General features: G+C 48.4%; 2 protein-coding genes across 25 annotated transcripts in view; one reads left to right on the forward strand and one right to left on the reverse strand.

The window, feature by feature from the left end:
• Window positions 1-21,576, reverse strand: part of Tango2 (transport and golgi organization 2 homolog) — a 47,010-nt gene extending 25,434 nt beyond the window's left edge. For 8 of the 22 annotated variants that reach the window (XM_076942617.1, XM_076942619.1, XM_076942609.1 and 5 more), the window contains exons 1-2: window positions 17,681-17,822; window positions 7,689-7,793 (exon numbers count right to left, since the gene is read on the reverse strand). The gene's annotated coding sequence lies outside the window, so the exon portion shown is untranslated. Of the gene's footprint in view, window positions 1-7,688; window positions 7,797-17,680; window positions 17,959-21,302 lie in introns of those variants that run through there. The other 14 variants (XM_034515439.2, XM_034515443.2, XM_034515447.2 and 11 more) reach the window with 12 other exon arrangements.
• Window positions 21,577-21,678: 102 nt separating this feature from the next.
• Arvcf (ARVCF delta catenin family member) overlaps window positions 21,679-27,818 on the forward strand; it is a 56,293-nt gene continuing 50,153 nt past the window's right edge. For 2 of the 3 annotated variants that reach the window (XM_034515343.2, XM_034515344.2), the window contains exons 1-2: window positions 21,679-21,891; window positions 26,458-26,509. The gene's annotated coding sequence lies outside the window, so the exon portion shown is untranslated. Of the gene's footprint in view, window positions 21,892-26,457; window positions 26,510-27,041; window positions 27,162-27,305; window positions 27,466-27,818 lie in introns of those variants that run through there. The other variant, XM_076942606.1, reaches the window with a different exon arrangement.

A 27,818-nucleotide genomic window follows, 5' to 3' on the forward strand; every position in this document is an offset into this window, starting at 1 on the left:
CCAGGCCTCTCCAACACAGCACCCATGGGTCAGATGCTCTTTTCAGGGCCTGGTGAGGTCCCCTCTGACATGCTGCTCTTTAGTCCCTTTCTTGTTCCTGTTCACCTGTGGGCTGAGAGCAAACTCCGGGTGCATTTCCTAGCCGGCTGACCACACACTGTGTACAGAGAAAGTAGGTACATAGATAGTCAGAACCACCTCACAGGGTCAACCCCCTGAGCACACCAGATACTTCCCATGCTCTCTGGACCAGCAGAGCCAGCAGAGCCAGCAGAGCCCATGAGATCACAACAGACCACATGTACCACAGGAGTCCTTAAAGCCCATAAGGCTTTGCGAGAGGGACATGTCTCGAGAGAGGTGTGCCTGGCTCTCCTCGTGACAATTCTCCCTTGCTGTTCCTGGGCTTATTAGTGAGTGGGTTCAGTAGAATTTCTGTTCTTGGCAATTCAAAAAAGCCAGAGTGACCAGGGTCATACAAAATTCTAGAATTGCTTGAGGCCAGATTAGTCAGTCACAATGGAGAGAGATTAAATTAAAAAATAAAACTCCCTGGAAGGGCTAGAGAAGTAGCTCAGCAGTTGAGAGCACCGGCTGCTCTTCAGAGGACCTGGGTTCACTTCCCTGCATGCACAAGGTGGTTCACCACCATCTTTAACTCCAGTTTCAGGGAGTCCAATGCCTTTTCTGGGTTCCCTGGTACATGTGTGGTACATAGACAAACATGTAGGAAAAACACCCATAAACATACAATAAAATGGAAAACAAAACCAAAAAACCCCTCTTCCTGATGACACCCTAACCCTCTCACTCCCTTCCACATCTGTGCGCTGCTTGATTTACCATACCCCTTAGGACAGGCTAGGCCCTCGGGCTCCACCTCATCTCACACCCATCAACAGGCTCCATTTCAGCCCACTTCCACAGCCTCGTCCACTGAACCCAGGTGGTCCAAAGAGCCTACCTGGCCCTTTGCTCTACCAAGACATCTCACAGGGCCAGAAAACTCTGCTGTTGGAGTCTGTACCTGATCATGGGCTGGCCAAACCCAGACTCCACACAGCCATCCTACAAAGTAAGAAAAGACCAGATCAAAGTAACACAGAAACTCAGTAGGGGAAACATTAAATTCTGTAGCTCCAAGTTGACAGGCTCAGAATGTAGCCTGCACCAAGCCCGGGACAAATGGCTGAGGTGCCTATTTAACAACAAAAGCAGACACTGGCCACTAGGTCCCCCCAGTATCCTTAATCCCTACCTGTAACTGAGAGGCAAAATCTTTTAAATTCAGACTCTATTTTAGAGAACCTGACCTAAGTTTGAACTCAGGTAAATTAAAAGGCCGGTATCTAGCATTAGTTTCCAAGTTACCCCCCAACAAAACCTGAGCCTAGTTCCAGTCTCCAGGCTCACCCCCAACAAGACCTGCATCTCCAGGTTACACCCCCAAGAAGACCAGCATCTCTGCATCCCCAGGTTACAAGCCCACCCCCTGCCTAATGACCACCAATGCAAAGGGGAAATAGAAATTAAGTTTACGATTTGATTCCCAGCACTTTGATTCTGAAGGCAACAGAAGCTTTCCAATTAAATGCTTACACACTTACCCTGGCCCCCACTTGCTGCTTACTATAAAGCCTTCCCCTGATAGATATTTGGGGCTCCTCATCACCAAAACCGTTGTGTGACGGTGGCGGTGTGCTGAGGGGCCCATTGGATTGGATCAGCTCCTGTCTGCTTGGGGGATCTCTAACATTTCCCTGGCACCACAGGGCCCTCTAAGCTAGCATACTCCTAACTCTCCAGCTCAGAGCTGGGCTGCTCTTCCCCATATAATCCAGCCATTTTGGTTACCCATTCCCTTTGAGCCTTGGGCCTCCTGGCTGCTGCACCTGGTTCCCCTTTCTCCAAGTTCCCTTTCCCTCCTGCTCCCCATGGGGCACAGCTGAGGCTCATGTGTGCTCTGGACTCCTCCAGATGTCTGTACCTCTGACTGTACTCTCCCATGTCTGTAATGAACCTTCTCTGCCATACTTAGGAGCACTCAGGGTCTTTCCTTTCATTCCCTTTTATCCCCATTCATCTGATGCCAAAACCTAAAATCCAGGACCAGTAGTGTTTCCTTTATATTTTTTACATTTCATTCACATATCAGATATAAATAATGTAAACATTATGGAATCACAAGTAGCAAAATTACAGTTATGAAATAGCAAAAAAATATCATTATCATTGGGGGTCAACACATGAAGAACTGTAAAGGGCTGCGGCATTAGGAAGGATGAGAAGCCTCCATGTCCCTGTAATTCATCCATCCTGTAAGTCTGTGAAACCAACACCATGAGAAATGGGAAGTTCTGCTACCAGCCTGAAAAACACACCTCCAGATCCCCTTAGACCTTGGCTGCAGTAGCTTCCAAATGCTTTAATCAAAAAAAGCAAACAGCACCAGGCAGTGGTGGTGCACCCCTTTGATCCCATCACTTGGGAGGCAGAGGCAGGTGGATTTCTGAGTTCGAGGCCAGCCTGGTCTACAGAGTGAGTTCCAGGACAGCCACGGCTACACAGAGAAACCCTGTCTTGAAAAACAACAACAACAAAAAGCAAAAAAACAAAAAAGCAAACAGCAAGAACTAAAAAAATAAAATTAAATTTAAAAAAAGGCTTAGTGCTTAAGGGTATACACAACTCTTGTAGAGGACCTGAGTTCAGTTCTCAGGACTGAAATAATGGTGTACAACTGTCCATAACTCTAGGGGTCTGATACCCCCTTTATCTTCTGTAGGCATCAGGCAATGCACACAGCGCGCATTCATACATGAAAGCAAAGCACTCATATGCATAAAATACCAGTGAGAAGCTGTGATGGCTGCTCCTGGTTGTCAGCTTGACTGCATCTGGAATGAACTACAATCCTGAAATGGCGGGCACACCTGTGATCCAGACCTTGAAGGCTGGAAGACACAGGCTTTTGATCCAGATCTTGAGGCACAGTGGCCATGGAAAAGTTAGGCCCAGGCAAGTTAGTACATGCTTTTAATGCTAGGGGACAGAGGCCAGCAGATTTGAGTTCAAGGTCAGTCTGGGACAGAGCAAGTTCCAAATTCAGGCGTGGTGGTACACACCTTTAATCTGGGCCATACCTTCTACTACATAAGCACAATGGAAAAAGGAAGGCTTCATTCTTCTTTGCCTGCTTGCACTTACTTGTCAACATTGGAACCTTCTTCGGAACCTTCTTCAGGATTCCAACTTATACAAAAGACCAGATAAGACTCCTAGCCTCATGGGACTGAGCAACTACTAGACTCTTGGATTTCCCATTCACAGCTGCCCATTGTTGAGTTGGTAGGACTGGAGCCTGTAAGTCATTCCAATAAATTCCCTTACTGGATACAGACATTCTATTACTTCTATTGAAGAGACCAGACCAACTACATCTTTGGTTCAGGCTCCATCTTAAGAGAACCTGACCTAAAGCTGAACTCAAGTTAACCAACAAGCCTACACCAAGCACTCATCTCCAGGTCACTCCCTATTAACCACCAATCAGAAGGAATGCAGAAGTTACAATTGTATCTAAAGATATTTACTTATGAAAGTTTATGGTTTGGCTCCCAGCACCAATTATTTTAAAGGGCATTAAATTCCATAATAGCCCCCCAATGTTTGCTTGCCTCTATAAATGCTTGCTTAAAAGTGGCCTTGGGGCTTCACCCTCCTGTCCTGTGGTGATGCCCAAGCTCAAGCTTGAATAAAGATCCTAGTGAGATTGCATCAGAATTGGCTCCTTGGTGGTCTTTTGGGGCTCGAGAAACAGGCACAACACTGTGACTCTAGAGAACCCTAACAGCAGCTCTGAGATCCCCTGCCTTCCCTAAGCAGACCCTTACTAGCCAGGAGCCATAACGCATTTTAATTGAAAATAGACCTTCTGAAAAAACAAAAGAATTGAAGAGTATACCCATTGTGCTAGCTAATTTTGTGTCAACTTAGCACAGGCTAGAGTCATCTGAGAGGAGGGAACCCTAAATGAGAAAATGGCTCCATAACACCAGGCTGTAGGCAAGCCTGTAAGGTATTTTCTTAATTAGTGATTGATGGGGGAGGGCCCAGCCCTTTTGGGTGGGGCCGTCCCTGGGCTGGTGGTCCTAGGTTCTGTAAAAAAAACAGGCTGAGCAAAACATGGGGAACAAGCCAGTCAGCAGCACCCCTCCTCGGCCTCTGCATCAGCTCCTGCTTCCAGGTCCCTGCCCTGTGTAAGTTCCTGTCCTGACTTCATTCAGTGGTAGACTATGGATGTGTAAGTGTAACCCAAAGAAACCCTTTTATCCCTAGTTCACTTTTAGTCCTGGTGTTTATTTTGTAACAGCAATAGTAACCCTAACTGAGACACTCACGGTCAAAGAAGATTCACAACTCCCTGAACGCAAAACGCTACATTTTAAAAGTTCATATGGCAACACTGTATGTAGTGACTCCAAGAGCCCCCTCTAAGCTGGCTGATCTCCATTGCTAAGTCTGGTGCTTTACCTCATGTCCTAAAGCACAGCGTTTACACTGATAGATCAGCAATATAACACATTCCTTAGCCGGACCTGAACCATCCATCTGCTTTCCTAGGCCAGAGGGAAGCCCACTTCCCAAACTCTTACCACATCTACCAAGCTACTCCAACAGGAAGACATCCCACTCTAAGCAGGGTTCACACGTAGGTGTGAAATCAGTTTTTGGGTGTTCTACCCTGGAGCCTTTGGTGGGTGAGGCCCTGTCACAGTACTAAGTATGTAGTTGGTTTTTGTTGTTTGGTTTTCTTTTTCTTTTTCTTTTTTTTTTTTCTTTTGAGACTGGGTTTCTCTGTGTAGCTCTGGCTGTTCTGGGACTCACTCTGTAGACCAGGCTAGCCCAGAACTCAAGAGCTCCAACAGCCTGCCTCTGCCTCCCACGATTCCCCTAACAGCTCTGGCCACTCTAGCTTCACATACACTTTAAAATATGCTCATGCTCCCTTCCTGGCCAAACTACATGTTTTTTCATGTCTTTCTGTTCTTTTGCCCCTAATCTTACTATAGACCAAGTTAAATTTCCTCTGACAAACTCAATTGCTCATTTTGAGTACAGCCTCATTCAAAATTTCAGAACTCTAACAGAATGTAGACAAAGAATTTTCCAGAGCTTAACAGATCAGTGCTGGTCTACCTTTCAATGCAATCTCCACCTGTCTAAAAACTCAGGCCATGGTCTGTGCCCAGAGCTGATTCCATACCCAAAGACAGCTGGTCCCCCAGGAGTGCTGACACACCTCTAAGCACAGGTAATACCACCACTTCTGCTCCAAGGGTCCCGCCCCAGAGCCCTCAGGACACAGAAACCAAGGAACAGCATGGCACAGGATCCTTCCAACTTCCGTCTGCACCCTGGAGCTGACCCTGTGCCACAGCTCTCCATACCTAAATTCCTCCCAGAGAGAACTAGTCTCCCAGGAGTACTGACACACAGGCTTGCAGGAGGGACAAGCCACAGTCAGAGACAGCCAGACCTGCTAACACCAGAGATAAACAGATGTCAAGAGGCAAGGGCAAGAACATAAGCAAGAGAAACCAAGGCTACTTGGCATCATTAGAACCCAGTTCTCAAGCCAGGCGGTGGTGGCGCATGCCTTTAATCCCAACACTTGGGAGGCAGAGGCAGGTGGATTTCTGAGTTCTAGGTCAGCCTGGTCTACAGAGTGAGTTCCAGGACAGCCAGAGCTATACAGAGAAACCCTATCTCAAAAAACGAAAACAAAACTAAACAAAAAAAAGTACCCAGCTCTCCCACCACAGCAACCCCTGGACACCCCAACACACCAGAAAAGCAAGACTCTGATTTAAAATCACATCTCATGATGATGATAGAGGACTTTAAGAAGGACATAAATGACTCCCTTAAAGAGATACAGGAGAACACAGGTAAACAGGTAGAAGCCTTTAAAGAGGAAACACAAAAATCCCTTAAAGAATTGCGGAAAAAAAATTTTACAACCAAACAGGTGAAAGAATTAAACAAAACCATCCAGGATCTAAAAATGGAAATAAAAACAATAAAGAAATCACAAAGGGAGACAACCCAGGAGACAGAAAAACTAGGAAAGGGATCAGGAGTCATAGACACAAGCATCACCAACAGAATACAAGAGGTAGAAGAAAGAATCTCAGGTGCAGAAGACATTGAAAACATTGATATAACTGTCAAAGAAAACGCAAAATGCAAAAAGCTCCTTACAGAAAACATCCAGGAAATTCAGGACACAATGAGAAGACCAAACCTAAGGATAATAGATATAGAAGAGAGTGAAGGCTGGGCGGTGGTGGCGCACGCCTTTAATCCCAGCACTTGGGAGGCAGAGGCAGGTGGATTTCTGAGTTCGAGGCCAGCCTGGTCTACAGAGTGAGTTCCAGGACAGCCAGGGCTACACAGAGAAACCTTGTCTCAAAAAACTAAAAAAAAAAGAGAGAGAGTGAAGATTCCTAACATAAAGGGCCAAGAAATATCTTCAACAAAATTATAGAAGAAAACTTCCCTAACCTATAGAACGAGATGCCCATGAACATACAAGAAGCCTACAGAACTCCAAATAGATTGGACTAGAAAAGAAATTCCTCCTATCACAAATACACAAAACAAAAAAAGAACGTTACAAGCAGTAAGGGGAAAAAGTCAAGTAACATATAAAGGCAGACCTATCACCAGAGACTATAAAAGCCAGAGGATACTGGACAGATGTCACACAGACCCTAAGAGAACACAAATGCCAGCCCAGACTACTATACCCAGCAAAACTCTCAATTACCGTAGATGGAGAAACCAAGGTATTCCATGACAAAAACAAATTTACACAATATCTTTCCACAAATCCAGCCCTACAAAGGATAATAAATGGAAAACTCCAACACAAGGAGGGAAACTACACCCTAGAAAAAGCAAGAAAGTAATCTTACAACAAACCCAAAAGAAGATAGCCACACAAACATAATTCCATCTCTAACAACAAAAATAACAGGAATCAACAATCACTATTCCTTAATATCTCTTAACATCAATGGACCTAATTCCCCAATAAAAAAACAGAGACTAAAAACTCAGGGCACACTTTGCCACCTGTATTTCTAGCTGCATCCTGCCCATTCAGTTATACCAGAACCACTGAACAAAGCCTAAAACATTCTGGGACTTCTCTAGCCCACATCTCCAAACTTGTAAACTCACCTTGCAGAACAGTTCCAAAGGTTTAAAAATTCCGTGGTCAGATTTAGTTACAAAATGAAGAATGTACCTTTTCTAGACAATTTTTCTACATTAGTGTCTTTTATTTCACTGTGACATCTGAAAGAAACTTGAGGAAGAAAAATTTTGGCTCATAGTTTCTGACCATCATGGCAGGCAGGGTACGGTGGAGACCATGGCCTAGCCTGTGGCAGAGGCTCCTATGCCATGGAGAACCAAGAAACAGACAGTAGTTGAACCAGGGCCAGGAGTGACCTTCACTTGGGCATAATGCCCCAGTGACCTACTTTTTAGTTTTAGTTGCTGTTTGTGTTGTTTTTGTTTTTGGTTTTTTTTTTTTTTTTTTTTTTTAGATTGGGGTCTTAACTATGGAACTCACAAATGAGACCAGGCTGGCCTCGAACTCACAAAGAACTACTTGCCTTTGCCTCCCAAGTGCTGAGGTTAAAGATGTGCGCCACCATGCCTATTTTCAGCAACCAGGCCCCACCTCTTAGAGGTTCCACAGCCTCCCAAAACTGTGATACCTGCTGGGGAACAAGGAAAACATGAGCCTAATAGGAGACATTTAGATTTGAGCTATAAACACTGGGTATTAAAAAGTACAGTTAGTCCCACACGTACGTAGCATTAATTTCATTCTTTATTAGAATATTTACAGAAAATTAGAATGCCTTAAGCAGATACTGGAGGAAAGGTGGTCAAAGATTCTCCCATATGTACAAAGCACATAACCTCCACCCTGTCCCACAGCCTACACGGGAACTCCTCCCTGACCAGGGTCCCAGCATACACTCTTAAGTATGTCCTACTTGCTAGAACACACAGGGGGCTGGTCAATATACAATGAATGGGTGAACATCTACACTATACAGCTCTGTCCATGTCTGAGAACAGCCAAGGTCCGTCTATGCATGCAAGATGACAAAGGAAAGTGTCTCAGTGTTCTGTGACCATCAAGACTTCCAACCCCAAGAGAGTACCCCAACTTTCTCTGAGCTGTCCTCGGCTACAGAGCCTCCCCATCTCTGGCTCTACCACCAGGGTCATGGGTAGCTCTGGCAAATACCAGGCCCCTTCACTTCCTATAGGGCCCAGCTCCAATAAAAATGGATACTCAGGAGGGCACGTGTGCCTCTGTTGGCTGAGGTCCAGGAACAGCATTTGGGACCTGGCAATGCCTCTGCTGACCGTGCCCAGAAGATGGGGGGAGAGGCACTAGAATTGAACCTCAAAGGGCTGCTAGTCCCCACCATAGACACAGCAGTCACTGCCAAGAGGGCAAACTTTCAGTGTGTCTCACACACAACTGATGTTATTAGGCTCCCCTGGGCCATGCCAGAGGATGTGCAAGACGTGAAGAGTCTTCACATGTGAAGCTCAAGACTTCCAGTTTTCTAAGGCTGCTGGTGAAAGTCTGGTTTGTAAAAACCAGAAAGTATCTTGCATTTGAGCTATTGTTTTGTTTTTAGACAGGGCCTTCTTACATGGCCTTAGCTGTCCTAGAATTTACTATGTAGACCAGGCTAGTCTAAAACTCAGAGATCTGCCTGCCTCGGCCTCCCAAATACTGGGATTAAAGGTGTATGCCAAGCTGGACAGCAGTGCATGCCTTTAATTCCACCATTCGGGCAACAGAAGCAGGCAGATCTCTGTGAGTTCAAGGCCAGCCAGGTCCACACAGTGAAACCCTGTGGTGGTTTGAATAGGTTTGGCCCCCATAGATTCATGTATCTGAATGCTTGGCCATAGGGAGTGGCACTATTTGTAGGTATGGCCTTGTTGGAGAATGTGTGTCACTGTGGGACAGTCTTTGAGGTCTGATATGCTCAAGCTACACCTAGTGTGGCACACAGTCTCCTGTTGCCAAGACATAGAGCTCTCAGCTCCTTTGCTAGCGTCACATCTTCCTGAATGCTGCCCTGCTTCCCACTATGATGATAATGGACTGAACCTCTGAAAGCCAGGCAAGCCCCAATTAAATGTTTCCCTTTACAAGAGTTGCCATAGTCAGTGTCCCTTCAGAGCAATAAAACTCTAAAACATTCTGTCTCAAAACAACAAAAGGTGTGTTCCACCCCTAGCTATTCTTAGTACACAGAAATAATTGGGAAGGACAGTTTCCCAGGAATCCCTGACCCATTTGCTAATAATGCTTTCAAGAACCATTCCAGTAAGCACTGTCCATTAAGGCTACCTCAGTGGTTCCTCCACTCTTGCTGAACCCACTCCAGTAAGCACTGTCCATTCAGGCTACCTCAGTGGTTCCTCCACTCTTGCTGAACCCACTCCAGTAAGCACTGTCCATTCAGGCTACCTCAGTGGTTCCTCCACTCTTGCTGGAACCCACTCCAGCTGAGATTCCTTCCTGTTTGGTGTATCTGTCTATGTGCCTGCCTCATGGCCCACCTACCATGTCCTTCTTTCAGCTTAGTGGAGCAGCTATCCTTCCAAATGAAACTCTTCTCTGGACATGAGGGCCTGCTCTCCCTCTTCAGGACCCTCTCTCCTAACAAAGTTCTTCTGAAGGCTGATCTTGTGTCAGCCCCTTCCCATGAATCTGAATTTTAAGTTGTAATAGCTTGAACTCAGTATATAGCCAAGACTGACTTGGAACTCCTTTTCTTCCTGTCTGTCTTTACCTCTTGAGTCCTGAGATCACAGGAATATGCCACTCCTGGGTAAAATTTCCCACCTTTACTATATAAGTTTTGCATCTCCTGTCTTTTTTAAATAACTCCCTTCCTAGACCAAAGTAAGACCAGCCTTGTCTGTTTGGATGATGCATGGGAGAGCAACTGAGCTTCCCAAACGCTCAGCCAGTGCCAGGATCTGGCTGAGCCATCCAGCCCGTCCCGTGTTAACACTCCCAAGCCCTCAGGCCTGGCAGCACCCCAGGCTCCAATGGTGCAGAATTAACCTTCACCCCAGTTTCTGCTGCAGTGTCTAGACAGCCAGTTCCTTTCCTGGCTATTCATAGATGCTTAGATACATTTCAAACTCAGCCCCGGCGCCCCTGTGGGGCAACGGTGCTGGGGCCCGCTAAAAGAGTTTGGATCTCGGGACTGGAGAGATGGCTCAGTGTAAAGGCACTGGCTGGTCTTCCAGAGGACCTGGGTTTGAGACCCAGAACTCACATGACAGTTCAGACTGTATGTAACAGGGCTGTTACATATAGTAACAACAACCTCATCTAGCATTTGAGAGCACTACATGCATGTGGCACATGTACATACGTGCAGGTAAAACACCCATGCACATAAAAATAAATTAAAAGAAAAAAAAAGAAGAAAATTTAGGCCTAGGGAGGCCCTTAGGTAAAAGAGAATGCTGGCCTTGGAGAGGACTAAGGGTGTGTGTGTATGTGGGGGGTCGTCTTGTGGGCTTTTGAACAACCAAGTTATTACAAGAACGGAAAGCACATGCTCCTGACATGGCCATCTTCTGGATGATACAGCCAGTGGAAAATGGGGGCTTGCCAGAGTCGGCACCACACCTTTTGTTTGTTTGTTTGTTTTCGAGACAGGGTTTCTCTGTGTAGCCCTGGCTGTTCTGGAACTCACTCTGTAGACCAGGCTGGCCTCGAACTCAGAAATCCGCCTGTCTCTGCCTCCCAAGTGCTGCACTTAAAGGCAAAGGCGTGCGCCACCACCGCCCGGCAGCACCACACCTTGTGTATGTTCAATATCCAAAACTATGAGAGAGAGAGAGGGAGAGAGAGGAAGAGGGGGGGGGGGAGAAAGAAGGGGCAAAGAAAGGAAGAAGGAAAGAAAGAAAAAAAATGAAATCTGTTTTGTTTATAAAGTCAGCCTGCTTTGGCTGCTGTGCTGCAACAGTGAGAAACTAAAGTAACAGAGTTGCCCCACACTAGTGTGGTAGCACTCATGTGTCCCGCACTAGCGTGTACATAGAGCTCTACCACTTAGGAGATAAACAGGAAGATCAGGTCAAGGTTATCTTCAGCCATTCTTCAGTTTAAGGCCATCCTGGAATACAGGAGACCTTAGCTGAAAAAAAGCTATCTTCTAGAAGCCTAGCTGGATCATCAGTGCTGCACTGTGACTGGCCTGTCTGGGAGAAATGAGGACACATTAACTAAACACCTGTGGCCCCATTCTGACTCGGTGGTTAAAAACAAGGCACCTGAGGAGCTGAATTCTCCCAGGGATCTTCAGCTGGGAGAAAAGGCTGAAGCCCAGGGACAACCCAGGGAAACAGTCACTGTGTCAGATGACCTCACAAGAGAGACTAGCCTGGCAGGTCAGACTAAGTGTCCTTGCTGGACTGCTTAGTGACACTTCTTACCTTCTGTTTAAACTGTACCCTCATTACTAGGGACCCTGAAATAAGTGTTATATCTGAGAGGCTGCTCCTATGGAGGGGATGGCCAGGCTTTAAGGCTATCTAGCAACTCTCCTAAATTGTTAAGCCATGGGCACGCAGCAGCCCTGAGGTCAGGTGGAACACTGGGATTAATTTTCTAAATTATGACTTATATTCTATTTAGTATCTTCACTGATCTGCTAAGTTCAGGTCCTTCTCTAAAGACTACACACACAAGGACAACTCCATAATATTACAGCCTCCCCTGCCAATGCCTTAACAGACATCAGTACCTGACGGAACAGGCCTTATGGGTAAGCATGGGGGTGGACATGCTACTCAATCTCTGTCCTTCTTCCCAGTGTGGCCATAATGGAGAAGCCTTCTTTTACTGCTTTTCACTATTAACTTAGGTCTTTAATTTTTTAAAAATGTATTTATTTTATGTGTATAAGTGTCTACATAGATGTCTGTATACATCATATAGTTGTGGATAGTTGTGAGCTATCATGTAGGTGCTGTGAGAATAGCAAGAGCTTTTAGCAGCTAAGCCACCTCTCCAGACCCTTTTGGGTTTTTTTGTTTTGTTTTGTTTTTTGTTTTTTTGAGACAGGGTTTCTCTGTGTAGCCTTGGCTGTCCTGGAACTCACTCTGTAGACCAGGCTGGCCTCGAACTCAAAAATCCGCCTGCCTCTGCCTCCTAAGTGCTGGGATTAAAGGCGTGCGCCACCACCACCCGGCTTCTCCAGACCCTTAATTTGAGTCTTTTAATGAGTTTATTGAAGACAGCAATGGAACTTGACTTGTTGGGACAAAGGCTGTGGTTCTAAGTCCAGAAATAGCACTATCCCTGTTAGCCATGCCAGACAGAGTGCCAGTACCAAAGACCATGAAGCAATATAGTAAGGAGGTCCATAGCGTCAACACCTGATGTTCATGTGGTGCGAGGATGGACCCCACAGCATCATGCATGCCTTAGGTGGCTCACAGGCACTTGATACTTACACGTGAAGTCCTCATAGCTCAAAGCCAGCTTGTATCCTTCCAATGGTGCTGCCCCTGCCCTGGAGCAGCACACAATGGCAAATAGCAACAAGCCCCTGCTCCTAAAGTAACAGCAGATAGGTAGCAGCCTTGAGAGCAAGCATCACTGTCTTTCGGACAGTGACTAGTGTATTAGTCAGGGTTCTCTAGAGTCACAGAACTTATGGAGTATCTATATATTAAGGGAATTTATTGTGATGACTTAACAGTCTGTAGTCCAACTACCCTGTTGGACTAACAATGGGCAGCTGTGAATGGAAAGCCCAAGAATCTAGTAGTTGCTCAGTCCCACAAGGCTAGTTGTTTCAGCTGGTAGAAGTGCAGGAAAGTAAATGCAAGCAAGGGAAGAAAAGAGAATCTTCTTCCAATGTCCTTATGTAGGTCTCCAGCAGAAGGTGTGGTCCAGATTAAAGGTGTGTACCACCACACCTGGATCTGGGACTTTCTTTGTCCCAGGCTGACCTTGAACTCAGAGATATCCTTACCTTAGTCTCCTGGGATTAAAGGCCTATACTACCTTGCCTGGGCCTAAGCTTTTTGTATCCACTATGCCTCAAGATCTCCATGCCACGATCCAGGTCAGAAACTTGTGGCTTCCAGCTTCAAGATCTGGATCAGAGGTGAGCCCTCCAATTCTGGATTGTAGTTCATTCCAGATATAGTCAGGTTGACAACCAGGAATAACCATTACGGACTAGTTGTAAGCAAAATCTGTCTGTCCATGGAGTTAGAAGGCAGACAGAACCATCTGATCTCAAGGACAGTCTGACAACAAGAAGCAAATGCCTGGGTGCCAGCAATAGTGTTTGCCTCTGCCTGTGAATGGATGGGCTCCCTGGTAGAATCCATCAAGTGAGATGCTGAAAACCTGTGCACCTGAAGTTGGCATGTTTCAAGACAAAGAAAAAAGCTGTCTACCTCCAAAGAGCCCTAGAAGGAAGCCCATACACCTTGCTCTCTCCCCATGCTGATATATGCAGCAAAGAGACAGAAAGTAAGAATGAGCCGATGTCATGGCACAGAACACAGGGGCACAGGGCACAGCATGAGTGGACTGCCTGACAACGGTCTCACTCACCTGAGCACTGTGCAACATACACCGGGACCTTAAAAAAAAAAAAAAAAAAGCAAGCAAGGTGTATGAGCAGAAAGGTGGCAATGTAGGGCACACAAAGGAATAGATAGACAACAGTCTATCAGGGGTGTATGGATCAAGGCTTTGGGCAGAGGCTGTGGGACTCATGCAATCAGCTGACAACTTTAATGACAAGGAGTAAAAATATCAGTCTGAAAAAGATGGTCAGTGGCCAGGTCCCACAGCTAATCACTGCAGGCTGTAGTAGCTGCTGGGGTGACTCGGTCCTTTTGGGCAGGACAAGACAGACAAAAACTTCTGATGTGATGGGCTGCGATCTGGGCTCTGGGGAGCTCCCAGCAGAAGAGGTAAACACACATGGAACACAATGTCACCATTCCTGAGACCTTGGCTGAGAAATCCTCCCGGCGACCAATCAGCTGCAGCACCTCCTCTCCTCCCATCTCGGCAGCCAGAGCTGTGTAAGCCAATGCTGCTAGATCCAGCTATTACACAGCAGTTCACCATGACAAATTGTCTCCTGTGATACCTTCTCTGCAGGCCTCTCCAGTGTTCTGAGGACATTAACTCAGCCTCACACCAGGGTGTCATTGTCTCTTCACAGTTCAAAGGAATAGCACAAACCAAACATACCATGGCTTTGACAGAAAGCTCTGGATACAGGGCAGGCAAGCATTTCAATTTCCCCTTGATAGGAAGACCAGCCTGTCCCTTGCCCCCACAATAGTACAGGCCTGGCCTTCAGGTAGCTTCTATCACCTCATTTTTGTATTAAATAATAAATACATAAATAGGATATTCTGTTTAGTTTCATTTGGGTTTCTGTTGTTGTTGTTTGTTTTTGAAACAGGAGCCCTGGCTGATCTAGAACTCACTACATAGACCAGGCTGTCTCAAACTCTTAGAGATCTGCCCACCTGTTTCCCAGGTACTGGAATTAAAGGTGTGTGCCACCATGCCCAGACAAAATATGACATTTCTTTAAAAAAAAAAAAAAGAAAGAAAAAAAAAAGAGGGGCTGGAGAGATGGCTCAGTGGTTAAGATTGCTCTTCCAGAGGTCCCGAGTTCAATTCCCAGCAACCACATGGTGGCTCACAACCATCTTTAATAGGATCTGATGCCATCTTCTGGTGTGTCTGAAGATAGCTACAGTGTACTCATATAAATAAAATAAATAAATCTTTAAAAATATTTATTTATGTATATGAGTATTCAGCTTACATGTATGTCTGTGTGTACTATGTGTATTTCTGGTGCCTGCAAAGGTCAAAAAGGATGTTAGGTTTCCTGAAAGTGGAACTGTAAGATGCTATCTGGGTGTTAGGAGCCAAACCCAGAACCTGTGCAAGAACAAGTGCTCTTAACTACGGCACCATCTATAGCACACAGCTTCCCCAAAGAGGATAGAGGCAAGCACTGAGACACCTTGCCAGCAGACACGAGTGTCAGCAGTGTGCCATGGGAGGAGTTGCTGGGACGTGGAGGCTGCTCTTTTTAAGTTTATATACATAATTTTTGAAATCTCAAAAAGAAGCTGGGTATAGCATGCATATCTATGATCCTCACACCTAGGAGGCAGAGACAGGAAGATGGCCAATTCAATGTCAGCCTAGAGGACACAGACACACACACACACAGAGACGCAGATAGATAGATAGATAGATAGATAGACAGATAGACAGACAGACAGACACACAGAATAATAAAGTTGACAGCACCCTGGAGGCTGAGAAATAAAACAGCCATGAATTCAAGGCCAGCCTGGGCAACACAGTAAGTTCTAGGCTAGTCAAGACTATATTGGAAAACTTGCCTCAATGAACAATGAATAGTCGAGATAAGAGTAAGTGGAAGTGGTACAGAATATCTCAAATGTCAACTTGGTTTGAGGTGACCTTGTTGTCTGGAGCCCTTTACCAAGTAAGTCCTGTAGTCTGAACCAACAAATGCCAGACTCACAGTCACTACTGTTATAAGCTGACTGACACATCACCTAAAGATGAACTCTAGTTCTTCCTCACAGTGTCAACGACAAGCTTGACTCTGTTTCTGGAACTCCTCCAACCCTTCCTGTCCTGCACTTTGTACAGGTGGTCACCCACATCCAGGTAAGGTCTATGGGTACCATCCGTGAGAGCAAGTAGATGATCAGACTGAGGACTGCATCTAGGTGAGGCAGGGTGGAGACATAGGCCAGTCATGAATGGAGGAGAAGCAAGAGCAAGACCTCCTCCTGGACCAGAGTTAATGCTTTTGCCAGCTGAAAAGCAACTGGTCCAGCACAATCAGCACTATGGGCTGCTGATGCTTACCTCACTCTTCATATGCAAATTTTTACATTTATTTATTTATTTATTTAAAGACAGGTTTTCACTGTGTGGCCCTGACTAAGCTCAGAGTTCTGCCTGCCTCTGCATCCCAAGTACTGAAGTTAAAGGTGTGAGCCTCCATGCCCAGCCTTGTTTATAGGTATTTTATGTTAAGATAGCAACGCCAAACGCTTAAGGCATGAAAAAAATGCATATGACCTTGGGTATGGTCTTATCTCTTTATCCAGCCCTTGTCAGAGAACCTCAAACAAAACTGTTTACAGTAAGATATCCTACCTTCCTCAGTCCCCTGAGGGCTGAACTTTAAACTTTTAACCAAGTTAGGAGCCATGAAAAACCATGCAAGTGATAAGATAGAACTTTTAAACCTCACTCAATGAGTTGCTTCTGAGAAGCTCCAAGCCCCAGGTCTGGGGTATGTTTTACTTATTTAAGCCTCTGTTGAAGTATCTTTAACACAATCTCCACCTCTGCTTCATAAGCTGGCTAGCCTGGAATTCGTTTCAGCATCAAAGCCTGGTGTGATCTGAGGTTAGGTCCTTAAAACTAGGGGAACTTCTCAGGCTGCTGAGAGTGACAGCTCGGAGCCGTGCCTCTTTGCCACATGTCCCCCAAACACAAAGTAAAATAAAGACACAAAAGTAAAATGAAAATGTGGGATTGGAGACCTTGGTAGGGGAACCTGAAGAGATGTGAGCACCACAACATCTCACATCCCTGAAGCAACACTAGAAATCTGAAGGAGGGGCAGAGGCTGTGTTCTATCTGGGAACAGTCACCCTCTCCAGCACATTACATGATCCAGGAGGTCTCAGGGAGAGGGGGAGAAGCACAAGCCTGGAAGCCAACCACCCTGGCCTGGAGCAGCCTTGGAAACACTTGGCTCCTTAGCTAGAGTTTTCTTCACTATGCACAAGGTTGGACCAACAAATACTACCTTAAAAAGTTGTCTAGGGGATGTGTCATTCACCTGTCACATCTACCTGTCACATCTACCCCATAGAAGATGGCTGAGCCTAGGATGACAGTAGTCATCAGGCCCAGGCAGCAGACAGGTCTGTTGGGCAAGACACTTCACTGGGGGAGGGGGGAGGGGAGACTCAGGGACTTGTGCAAGGGCATAAGGTACACTCTAAAGACATGACCTATCGGGCAGAAGGAAACACAGGAAAGATGCTGCGGGTGTACGAATGGGGTCTCAACATCAGGTCCTCCTTGTTCACTGTCCAAGAGAAAAATAAGCAAAACCTCTGCTGCCAATGAGCCTAGAGCAGGGCCAGCCTGGCCTGGATGCAGCCTATACGCAATGTCCTCCCGTTCTGAGCGAGGGTTTACCACAGTAAAGCCCATATCAGGCATAGGAATGACCTAGCACTTGCTGTCTACTCTGACATACTGTGAAGCCTGAGGCAGCATAGGAGGTTTCAGAGTGAGAGGGGCGACAAGACTAGGCTCCAGAGTAATCCCTGACGCTGGAGACTGCAGCCCTCCACCCTGCAACAACCATGCAGCTCTCTGTCCCGCCAATCTAGCCTCTTACACAGCCAGTCTGCTCCTGCTGCCGTGACCCCCTCCCCGCACCCAATCCTGACAGGGATAAACAGAAACGTCTTCCAGTACCGTGCGCGTTGCTTTCAATTGTCAGAGACAGTCTGGTCTGTAGGACTAGAGTCCGGAGCCAGCAGGCCGTTTAGTTTTCATTTAAATGCCTTGGAAAGGGAAAACTGAGTTAGGACGAGAAGGTGCGGACCGCCTCGTCCTCGACCAACCTGGTCCAGACCGCGTTCCAGGAGCCTAGCGCCCGACTGTGGGTCAGGCCCGCCAGGAGCGCAGCCCGCTAGCCCCAGCCGCCTGCCGCACACTCACCGCCTCCGCCTCCGCCGACTTCCGGGTGCCGCACCCGCGCGCCTTAGAGGCCAGCCCAGGACCTGCCCGGCCCGCCGCCAGAGCACTCGCTATTGGGCACAGCAGCGAAGGGCGGAGCGGGAAACCCAGAGCCACGGTCTTGTTGGTTGTATGTGCTGTCGCTCAGAGACAGCGCTCCGCCCCCGCAGCTGCGCCAAGACTGGAGATGCCCAAGACTGGAGATGAGCCAAGGCTGGAGCTGTGCGGGCATCTGGTCCCTTCATGCTGCCACAGCTCCTCAGCCTGTGGATTTTCTCTGTGAGATTGAGATAGCCCCTGAACCCCGCCCGATGCAGGCGCTGGACCCACCCCCACCTCCTTTAGACTGTGTCCTGGTCGTTACCTCTAGACCATATCATCTGTCTTGGATAGCCCTCCCTTCCCTTTGTCACCTCCAAGTCCATCCAGACTGTCTGTATCCCTAGCCTCTGATCCCTCGTCTACTGTATTTCCCGCACTAGAAAACAAAACAGAACATGGACTTCTGCTCCACCGTGCCTGCCATAATCCTTAAGTAGTCACGGAGGCTGTCCTGCAGGTCCAGACTCCCAGGATGAGGAATTTACCACGCTTGAGCTATGTTTGGACAATGACTGGGGGTATTTAGAACAGGGCTGAGACATTCACTAGGGGCTTCCTGTACCTGTTAGCATCAGGTTGTGTCAGGGGATTGGGCATCACTAAGGTGGAGCATCAGAGGTCCTCCCCAAGGTCAATACAACGACAAGGATGAAGACAATGATAAGGTTCTCAACCCAGTTGTCTTGATACCCAATTCTCATTCGATCCACTTTAAATATAATTGCTCAGAGCAGTTAAGCTATTCACTTGAAGTAAAATAAAGGGCTAGCAAGATGGCCGCCTGGGTATAGATGCTTGCTGTCAAACCCGGCCACCTGAGTTCCATACCTGGGATCCACATAGTGGAAGGAGAGAACTGAGTCCTTTACCTTCTTCTCTGATTACCGCATGTGCACTGTGGTGCATACACACAAAATAAAATGTAATTAAAAAAAATTTTAAAGATGCCAAGTGGCATTAGCTGCATGGACGATCTAGGTGCCATGGTTACAAACTGCAATACTTATGCTTTGCAGAAAACTGGAAACTCAAGAGAGGCAAAGGCAAGGCTGTAGCCAGAACCAGCCACAGGTCTGCTCTGCCCTGTCTCACACAGCCTCACTCATTCCTTCTGAGAGCTAAAGGAAACCATTTTCAAACAAGACAGGACTCCATAGACCATGACTCCTGGCCAGCAGGTGGCAGACCTAGCCAGGCACTTCCATTCTGCCTCCAGCTTAGCACAATCATGCTGAGCTCCTGCCAGCTGTCTCCCGCTGAGCAACCAGACCACTCGGTCTCCGGGACTAAGAGGTAGTAATGAACAAGTAGGACAAGGTTTTGGGCTAAAAGAGCATGGTCTGGGTTATAGCCGATGCACGGTAGCTTGTCCTCAATCGCCAGGCCATGTACCTCAGAGTGGGATAAGCTTTGTCATCAATCCTTTCCACAGGGGAAGGGATCCCATTCCTGCCCCTCTTTTGATAGCTATGCACACTGACATTCTCTCCCATCTGAGCCTGGCTCATTGTGCAGAGACGCCTCAGAACGGGAGCTCACCAGTTTTTGTAACCACCTTTTTAGGATGTAAGTGCCAACTGGTTAGGAAGTTCTTCCTGACATACACCTTCTCTCTGTGGCTTTCCCAGCACTGTCCCTACAGAGATGGCCAGCAACTGGCTGGAGAAGGAGGGAAGGAGGGAGACAGACAGAGAGAGGAAGAAGCATACAGAGAGAGAGAGAGAGAGAGAGAGAGAGAGAGAGAGAGAGAGAGGGATTATTGGCCCCGTGGCCTTCTGCTGTTTTTGACCTCTGCCTGGTAGGGCGGCTGTAAGATAGCAGCCCTGAGACCTATCTGAGCTGTCTCTATCCACTCTGATTCTCTCTATACAGCTGGTGAACAGGCTCTAAAGCAGCCAGGTCTCTAGAAGGGGACATTCCTACTTAGGCTACACTGGGAGGCCATGTCTCCCTTTTGCCCTCTTCCAGCAGAGAAGAAACCGACCTGTTCGGCCTCTTTGTACCATCAGCAAGTATGGGGAAGTGGTGTGAAACAGAGCTATGGGGTCTTCAAGAGAGGTGCTCCAGGATGACTAGGGGCCAATACCTTTGAAGACATGCTAGGGTCCAGCTGGAGTTACTAAATCCACTTCTAATGGAGGAACAAGAGTCCCCATCACATAGCAACTTAACCAGAATGGCAGCTGTACTGCTGTTACATAGAGCTGCCTTCTTGGAGAACTCTGTTTTCTTGGGGTTGCTCACTCTGCCTTGCCAGAGCTGCAACAATATCTCAATACCAGAATGCCAAACGGTGACAATACCAATGAATTAGTAGCAACTGCCTTGATTCTGAAAAGCTTCTGGTACCAATTTTTATTGCTAGAGCACAGTTAGACCCAGATGGACCCAGAAGTGAGATCTTGCTCCAGGCATTTACTTTCTTTGTCCTCACCAAGCAACCATTATTGGGTGAGCACACGACTCATCAGCATAGGTGAGTAAAATATGACAGTCTGGGTAGCCCCCCCCCCCCTGGCATCCATTAGCACTATCTGTAGGGGCCTTGGGAAACACAGAAGGCCCAGAAGTTCCAGGTGCACTCAGGGTAAGAAAAGCTTAAAAGCAAGCACAGGTCAGATTCATCTCCACTGTCTGTCTCTCTCTGCATTTCCATCTCCTGTTTATGTTACAGCATCCCCCGCGGGTCCCCTCCACTGTCTTATGTCACTGCAGAGATGTGGTTGATGTACAACTCTCCCTGGCATGGAAATATGTGTTAATCTTTTCAGGCAGTGGATAAAGCTCCTTGATATTTCTCCAAGACTCAAAGCAGGGTAGAGGAAATCGGGACACCAGGGTGGAGTGGGGAAGAGATAAACACATAATTCCCCTTTCCAGGGCTGAGGACTCTTGTCATTGCCCCAGGAAAGAGCAGTCTCATGCAGATGTGGGGAGCGCCCAAGGATTCTGTAAATACAGGCTTCATAGAAGAAACAAGCTCTAGTTTTTCTACAGTCTGTTTTTGCCCTCGAAATCACTGCAGCCATCCCCACCCCGTGCCAGCCTAGCTGACCTTGTTCGTCCTCGTTGCAGGGGTTATGTGGGCAATGAGAGAACCTCGACGACTGGGTTCACGCCCTGGTCTCCTAAAGCCTCAGTTCTCTATCTGTAAAATGGGAGCAGCAGCCCAACACTCTTGCGGAGTGTAGGAGAAATACCATTCTATGCCAATAGAAAGGGACCGACGCTCAGTGTCCGGCAAACAGCAGGATACCTGCGAACTTGGGGTGGAGATGTAGACAACGCTGCTGGAATCCGGGAGTGATCGCCGGTCCTGCAAGCTCCAGCTCAGGGCCTACTATCCCCAGAATTCCTCCGAAGGTGGCGGGGAGGGGGCAACTCCGAGCCTCCTGCAGCTGTTGCAGCCACATCATTCCCGGCAGGTGTCAGGGCCTCGGCCTCCTCCGCTAGGGGGGCCGATCTTCGGCTAAGACTGACAATACCAGGAGCCCAACAGCAAGCCGCAATCTCTGCACATCCATCCAATCGGTGCGGGTTGCGGGGCGCGTCTCTCTACCAATGGGAAAATTCGCGGTTGGATGGGGCGGGGCCGAGGCCTCGTCTCCGGCCAGGTCCGCTTTGCGCACGGGCTGCGGGAGGGGTGGGAGGGCTAGCCTGCTGGCTGCTCCGGGTAGGGGAGGAGGAGGGTTCCTCCCCAACCCCTCACCCGCACGAGTTTTGGCCCCCGGAGCCGCTTTCGGTGCAGGGCGCTGGAGAGGCCGCTCCCCGCGCGTCGGGGGGCCGGGGGACGTCTGTCTTGGGGGCGGAGGCCTCGCTGCCAAGCCACCCACGCCGCGCGCCAGGTGAGCTCGGCCGGGTGGGCGGGGTCCGGCTGTGGGCCTGGGGTTAGACACTGGGGTCCGGGCCAGGACTGGGGATGGGTCCTAGGGGAGCGAGCTGGATATAGCGTCTAGACTGAGATGCGGACTCAGGTAGGGACAGGGTCCTGGGCTCGGACTTTAGGTCTGGGTGGGGTTCGGAAGCCGCTTCTTCTGCTCACCGGCGCTCTAGCTCACGACCGGTCGCCAGAGACCCGGGTCGCTGGGGGCGGGTCCCTTTGTGCATGACCTCAGAGCCCTGGCCAACCTGGCCTCGGCGCCAGCTTCATGCCGCCAGGCTGTACACGACCCAGCTCCCACAGCCTTGCCCTCTGCGAGCCACTGCAGCGCCTGCAAGTGGGGGCCCGACAGCTATGGAAACTTTACAGGGACTCAGGGGCGGCGAGGCTGGGGAACTTCCTGGGGTGGCACGGCGGCCGTTGGTGAGCGCAGGGTCGTGCATGTCCACCGCGATGCTCCTAAGGCCTCACAAAAAAAGAGAGGAGGCGCTGCTGGGAATCCCTTGTCTCGTGTCCCGCTTGAATCTTCTCCCTAGATACCCCTACATTCCTCAGTGGGACACTGGCCCTGGAGAATATGCAAGTCTGGAGTTGCTCTGCGCAAGAGGCCTGGATACTTTCCCCTTTTAATTTTTAAATAATTAAATGTTACTTATATTTAATATTTAACCATATTTGTTTCAGTGTCAGGTATCAGTGTCTAGGGTACTAGGGGTCTCATCTTCTCTGTAGATTCAGACATTTAGAAATGAAAAGAAAGAAAATGTTCCTGTTTGTGTTAACTTTTAGGCTAGACTCTTAATGTAGGCTAACAATCCGAAATGCAAAACACATGCTTACTTTTATAAAGCCAGGGGATGGAGCCATGCCCAAACTGTCTTTGGGAACATCGTTCCCTAAGTAGGACCAGCTATGCACCAAGTGCCTGCAATTCCACAATGGGATCCCTAGCCCCTCTACCTCTCCTCTGGTCCAGGACCCAGGCTGTCTATCCAGAGTAAGTGTTGCCGGCTCTGGGGAGTGTCTCAGAATCTGTGAGCCTGGGTTAGTGACATATACCAGGACTGTTGAAGTTGGTCCCTGTGTTCTGAGGTTATGTTTGCTTCAGAAGCAGGTAGTCCAGACAGATATTAATTATCTGGAGAGGCTTGGACCTACAATTTTGTGTCATCTGAGGTATTTGGTACTTCTTGCTGTTTAGGACCACCTTCCATTTGGGGTCCATGAGGGCCCTTCACCCAAGTAGACAGGAAGTACTCAGAATGATGACAGAGGTGCTTCTGAGCATGGCCAAGCCAGCACCCACCTGGGGCCTTGGCCAAGCCAGTGTCCACCTGGGACCTCCTAGATGTGTCATCCTCAGCGCTTGTCTGCACAGATGCTGGTGACCATGGCTCTCAATATGTCCCAGCTGCTACACCCATCCCACCCTCAGTCTGTGCTCCCTTCATTCATTTACTCTCACACCTCTCCCCCCCCCCCCCCCGTCACCTTGTCTAGTCCCAGGCACCCTCTGCATAGCCTCCATAGGAGTGGGGCTATACACCCTTTCTTTTTCGTTCAACACAAGGATTCGGGCTGAGTTCCCTTCACCCCAGACTAGCTTATTGCTCATCAACACAGGTCTAGCTAGAAAGCCAGAGCTCTGTCTTCTTAGCTGATTGTCAAGATGCACAGTTGGGGAGGAGTCAGAGATTTCTTGCACTCTGAGGGAGATTTGAGGGCCACATAGTCATGGGATGGCGACCTAGACCCAGAAGAGCACTGGTAGACGGAAATGGTTTTGTAGGGGAGCCCAGACACAGCTGTGTCTATATGTATGTGTTCATAGGAGCAGTTGGTGTGTTCTTGTGGGTCAGGAGGAATGGTTTGGCTGTGGCAGGCACTAGTCATTGAGCAGAATGAATTTTCCCTGCCGGGTGGCTGAAGGGCTCTCTGTATCTATGCCCATGTGGATCACTGGAGGGGCACGTTCCCAGAGGCTTGCATTTTCAATCCTACCTATGCTTACAGAGCAGAGCCCAAGGAGACCCATGCAAGACTACAGCTTGCTGAGTCTACTACAGTCAGTACTCATGAGGCTCTTAGGCAGGCCATCCTGATCCATGGTGGGTATATGTGACCCTAAGTTACCTGCTTCTCATGCGCAGTCTGGCCTGACGCAGCTTGTACCTGTGAAAACCCTCCACATAGTCAGCCTTTGCTGACCCGTAGCTTGCTGGTCTGGCGTTTAAGCTTGGGCCAGGCTTGTACCCCAGTCTTAAGCCCTGTGGTTAGCTCAGTGGCACTATAACACAGCTGCAGACCTTCCCCAGAGTCTGAGTAGGTCTGTGTGGTAGCGGCAGGTGGTGGCAGTGTCTCTAGCTTTAGATGGCTTGGTAGAGAAGCCCAGTATGTGTGCCAGGGAAGCAGGTTATGGCAAGGGTAGGCTCAGGCCATCCTCATGGGAGAAATGGAACATGCAAAGCACCCAGTGGTCTTTAGCCAGGTGGGCAACCCCAGAGCCTATAGACAAGTTCAGCAGGATGTTCAAAGGGTTTCAAACTGGCTATCCCCTGTCGTGAGTCCCATCACTAGATCTGCCTTTGTCTCATGGCCCTGTCCAGTCTCTGGTCATCTCCTGTGTGTCCCATGATTCAAGACTCCCAGTAGACTGGCTGGCCATAATTACTCAACCATGACCATTCCTGTACATGCCCCTGTGATGAGAACACTCCTAGAAAGACACCCATTCCTCTGTTGACCTCTTTCACCCTGCCTCCTATAGCCCCTCCACCTCCCCACCTCCCCTTTCTCCTACCTTCTTTCCTGGAGTCATATTATTGCAGGGGTCATATTACTGTAGCCATGTCATTTCCTGCTGGGTGACGGGAACCCTGGGGATAGGAAGACTTGAGTTCAGATCCTGCCTGGAGTAGCTCTGGTTTTCACATTTGTAAAATGGGGAAATCTACCTACCTGGGACAGTCAGTGGGAGTCAGATGTTGGCTCACAACTCATGTGGCCAAGGCTGTGGCGTGTGGTAAGTCCTGGTGAGAGACTTTTTGAAGATTGGGGCTGATAACAAAGTTACATGGTTCTCTGTGAGACAAAAATCTAGGTTAACATTTAAGTTAAAAGCAAAGTTGTCCCAGAAATGTCATGCTTTAGAGCAGGGCTCATTCCCCAGCCAGGGGCTTTGCCTCGCTTGGGGAAGGGTTAGTGGACAACTCTTTCCAACTGCTCCTCCAGTATCAGCCCGTCCTTCTGTCTTAGCATGTGCCTGGCTCCCCCTTGTCTCACCCACATCTTCCATGACCCCACTCTAATATTTAATCTGCTCTCCACTTTCTACTTGAAGCCTCTCTACAGAATGGCCTGGCAGCCATAGCCTGGCCTGAATATGGCCACCAGAGGGCCTCAGGGACTGCCAGCAAATCAGGCTCTGAGTACTAACCCTGCCCAACTCTCTGCTGTGACCATCCCTCCCCACCTCACCCCCCCCAGCCACCTACACACACACACACACACACACACACACACACACACAATCTAGGTTAAAGGTAAAGAATTATTTATTTATTTCATGTGAGTACACTGTTACAGTCTTCAGACACACCAGAAGACACGGCATCGGATCCCATTACAGATGGTTGTGAGCCACCATGTGGTTGCTGGGAATTGAACTCAGGACCTTTGGAAGAGCAGTCAGTGCTCTTAACCACTAAGCCATTTCTCCAGCCCTAGATGGAATTCTTACCCAAAAGCTTGATAGGCTGTTGTGAGACACAGAGACCACCTCTAGGACCAAGTAGATCGAGTCCATGGAGGAAGATTGGGCAGAGGCATAAAAGAGTCTAGAAACTGACCAGAAAGGGAAGAACTCCTATTACTTATATCATAGTGCCCCAGAGATACTTTCTTCTTTGCCCACCCATCCCTGACTGTCTATTTCATACAAGTTTTCATTTTTATGACATAAACAGTCTGGAAGTGTCCCTAGGCTCAGATATACCAAGAGGGAATGGGTTCCTAGACTATCTGTAGAGACAGGAAGCAGTGGTTCCTAGAGCCATGGTGGAATTGTGTGCTGAGCAGACACCAGTGCTGTCTCACTTCCACATACTGTGAGCAGTCCATGCTGCAGGACCAAGTCCTAAAACTTGCCTGCCACCAATGTCATAGGAACTGGGAGCCAGGGTTAGGGCTAGCTTTGGAGAACCTTGGGAGAGGCAGATGTCATCCCACAAGGAAGGTATGGGCTGCATGTCTGGGAAACCCTCTGTGGAGCCCTAAGACCCTAATAATTCAGTCTTCTGGGAGGAGAAAGAGGGTGCTATCAGTTCATAACTCTGCCTCTCAACGTCATCAGAAGGGAAGTCCCAGTTGTATGTAGAGACAGGGAAGTACATACAGTGCAGGAGCACCACAGGCACCCTTAGGATCAGGGATGCCAGTGTCCTGCTTGGGGGACAGTCTGGCCAGGATGCCTATATCCAGAAGGAACTGATTCTTTGGGAGCTTCACATAGTATCCTCTGGTTTCTCTACAGGAACAGAGTCCACAAGATGGGTGTTAGGACATGCTGAGATCCCCTGGAATAGGTAAGTTACCTGTGGTGCTCAGGATAACAGAGTGTCCTGGTGTGTTTCATGGGTATGGCCAGTTTCAGAACGGTCTGGACCCAAGCATTGTATATTCTTGTTTGTTCAGCTTCACCCTGTTTGGGCACAGGCTGGACAGGACCAGATATGGAGGCCTGCCATGCTAACTTAGATTTCCCAGTGGCTCAAGTGTGCCACCTGATGGATGTCTGTCTCGAGGGTGAGTCCACAGTGCGGCTGACCTGCAGGATGCTGGGCATTGTTAATGAGGACATTAGCTGCGTCTGATCTCTGTCCATCTTAGCTTGGATGCCAGCCATGGTGGTATCTGATGTCAGCATAGCCTGCTCAGCCTAGAGCTTAGATGCTTCTGACTGCCCAAGGGAGAATGGAGCCTCCAGCTGGCCACTGCTGATAAGCCCCAAGGCTCCATGGACCTACAAAGTGAATGAACCTTGCTGTTTTGTGTGCCTGTTGCTCTCTCTCAGCTTCACCCCTCTGCCACTACAGGGAAAGAGATCCAATGACACTGCTCTGATCATAGCCCTGCTGTGCGGACTGGCTCAGCTAGGGTGGTTACTTTGTTCATCTGTGAATTATGGTTGTCAGCTTCAGTGGCACTGAGAGGTCTGATGCCCATGAAGTGTGGCAGGTTGGTTGTTCCTTCATCCTCTAGTACTCTCTGAATGGAAGAGATACTTTGATGGCATTTAACATGCTATGATGGTTGCTTTGGGGCAGAATGGGTAATAGTTACAAGAAGTACCCCCTGGCCATTCTTGTTTATCCACCACAGCTATCCAGACTGAGTTCGTTCAGCCAGCACTGTACCCTGAGGAGAAATCTGGCACCATAATGTGCTGGGGAGAAGGTGGCAGCCACAGACCCAGGATCACCAGGCTTGTGGATGTTTGAGGGCCCTCTCGTAAGGGATATCAGGCACAGCGGATGTATAGGTTGGTCTGGTTTCTCTTTATCTGTGACCAGAGAACTTGGGCGTGGGAACATTCTGGCTAGATGAGACATGTCTGTTGTATGGGAGAGCCAGTATTTGACTGAACATTTCAGCCACTCAGTGGTTTCTGAGCTAAAAAAGCTTAGGCTCTGTCCAGGGCTCACTGGCTTTGGCCCATGGCACTTCCTACAGAACAAGTGACCTCATCGGGGGGCCAACAGTGAAAAGAGGAGCTGCAACCCTCATGCTATTTCCCCTTTGATGCTGGGGATCAAATCCAGGATCCTCTATGCGCTGGGCAAGCTCAGACCCTCCCTCTCAACTTGTCATAGGTTGCTGCACATCAGGAGGCCA

Source organism: Arvicanthis niloticus, chromosome 12, assembly GCF_011762505.2.
Source record: "Arvicanthis niloticus isolate mArvNil1 chromosome 12, mArvNil1.pat.X, whole genome shotgun sequence".
NCBI lineage: Eukaryota > Metazoa > Chordata > Mammalia > Rodentia > Muridae > Arvicanthis > Arvicanthis niloticus.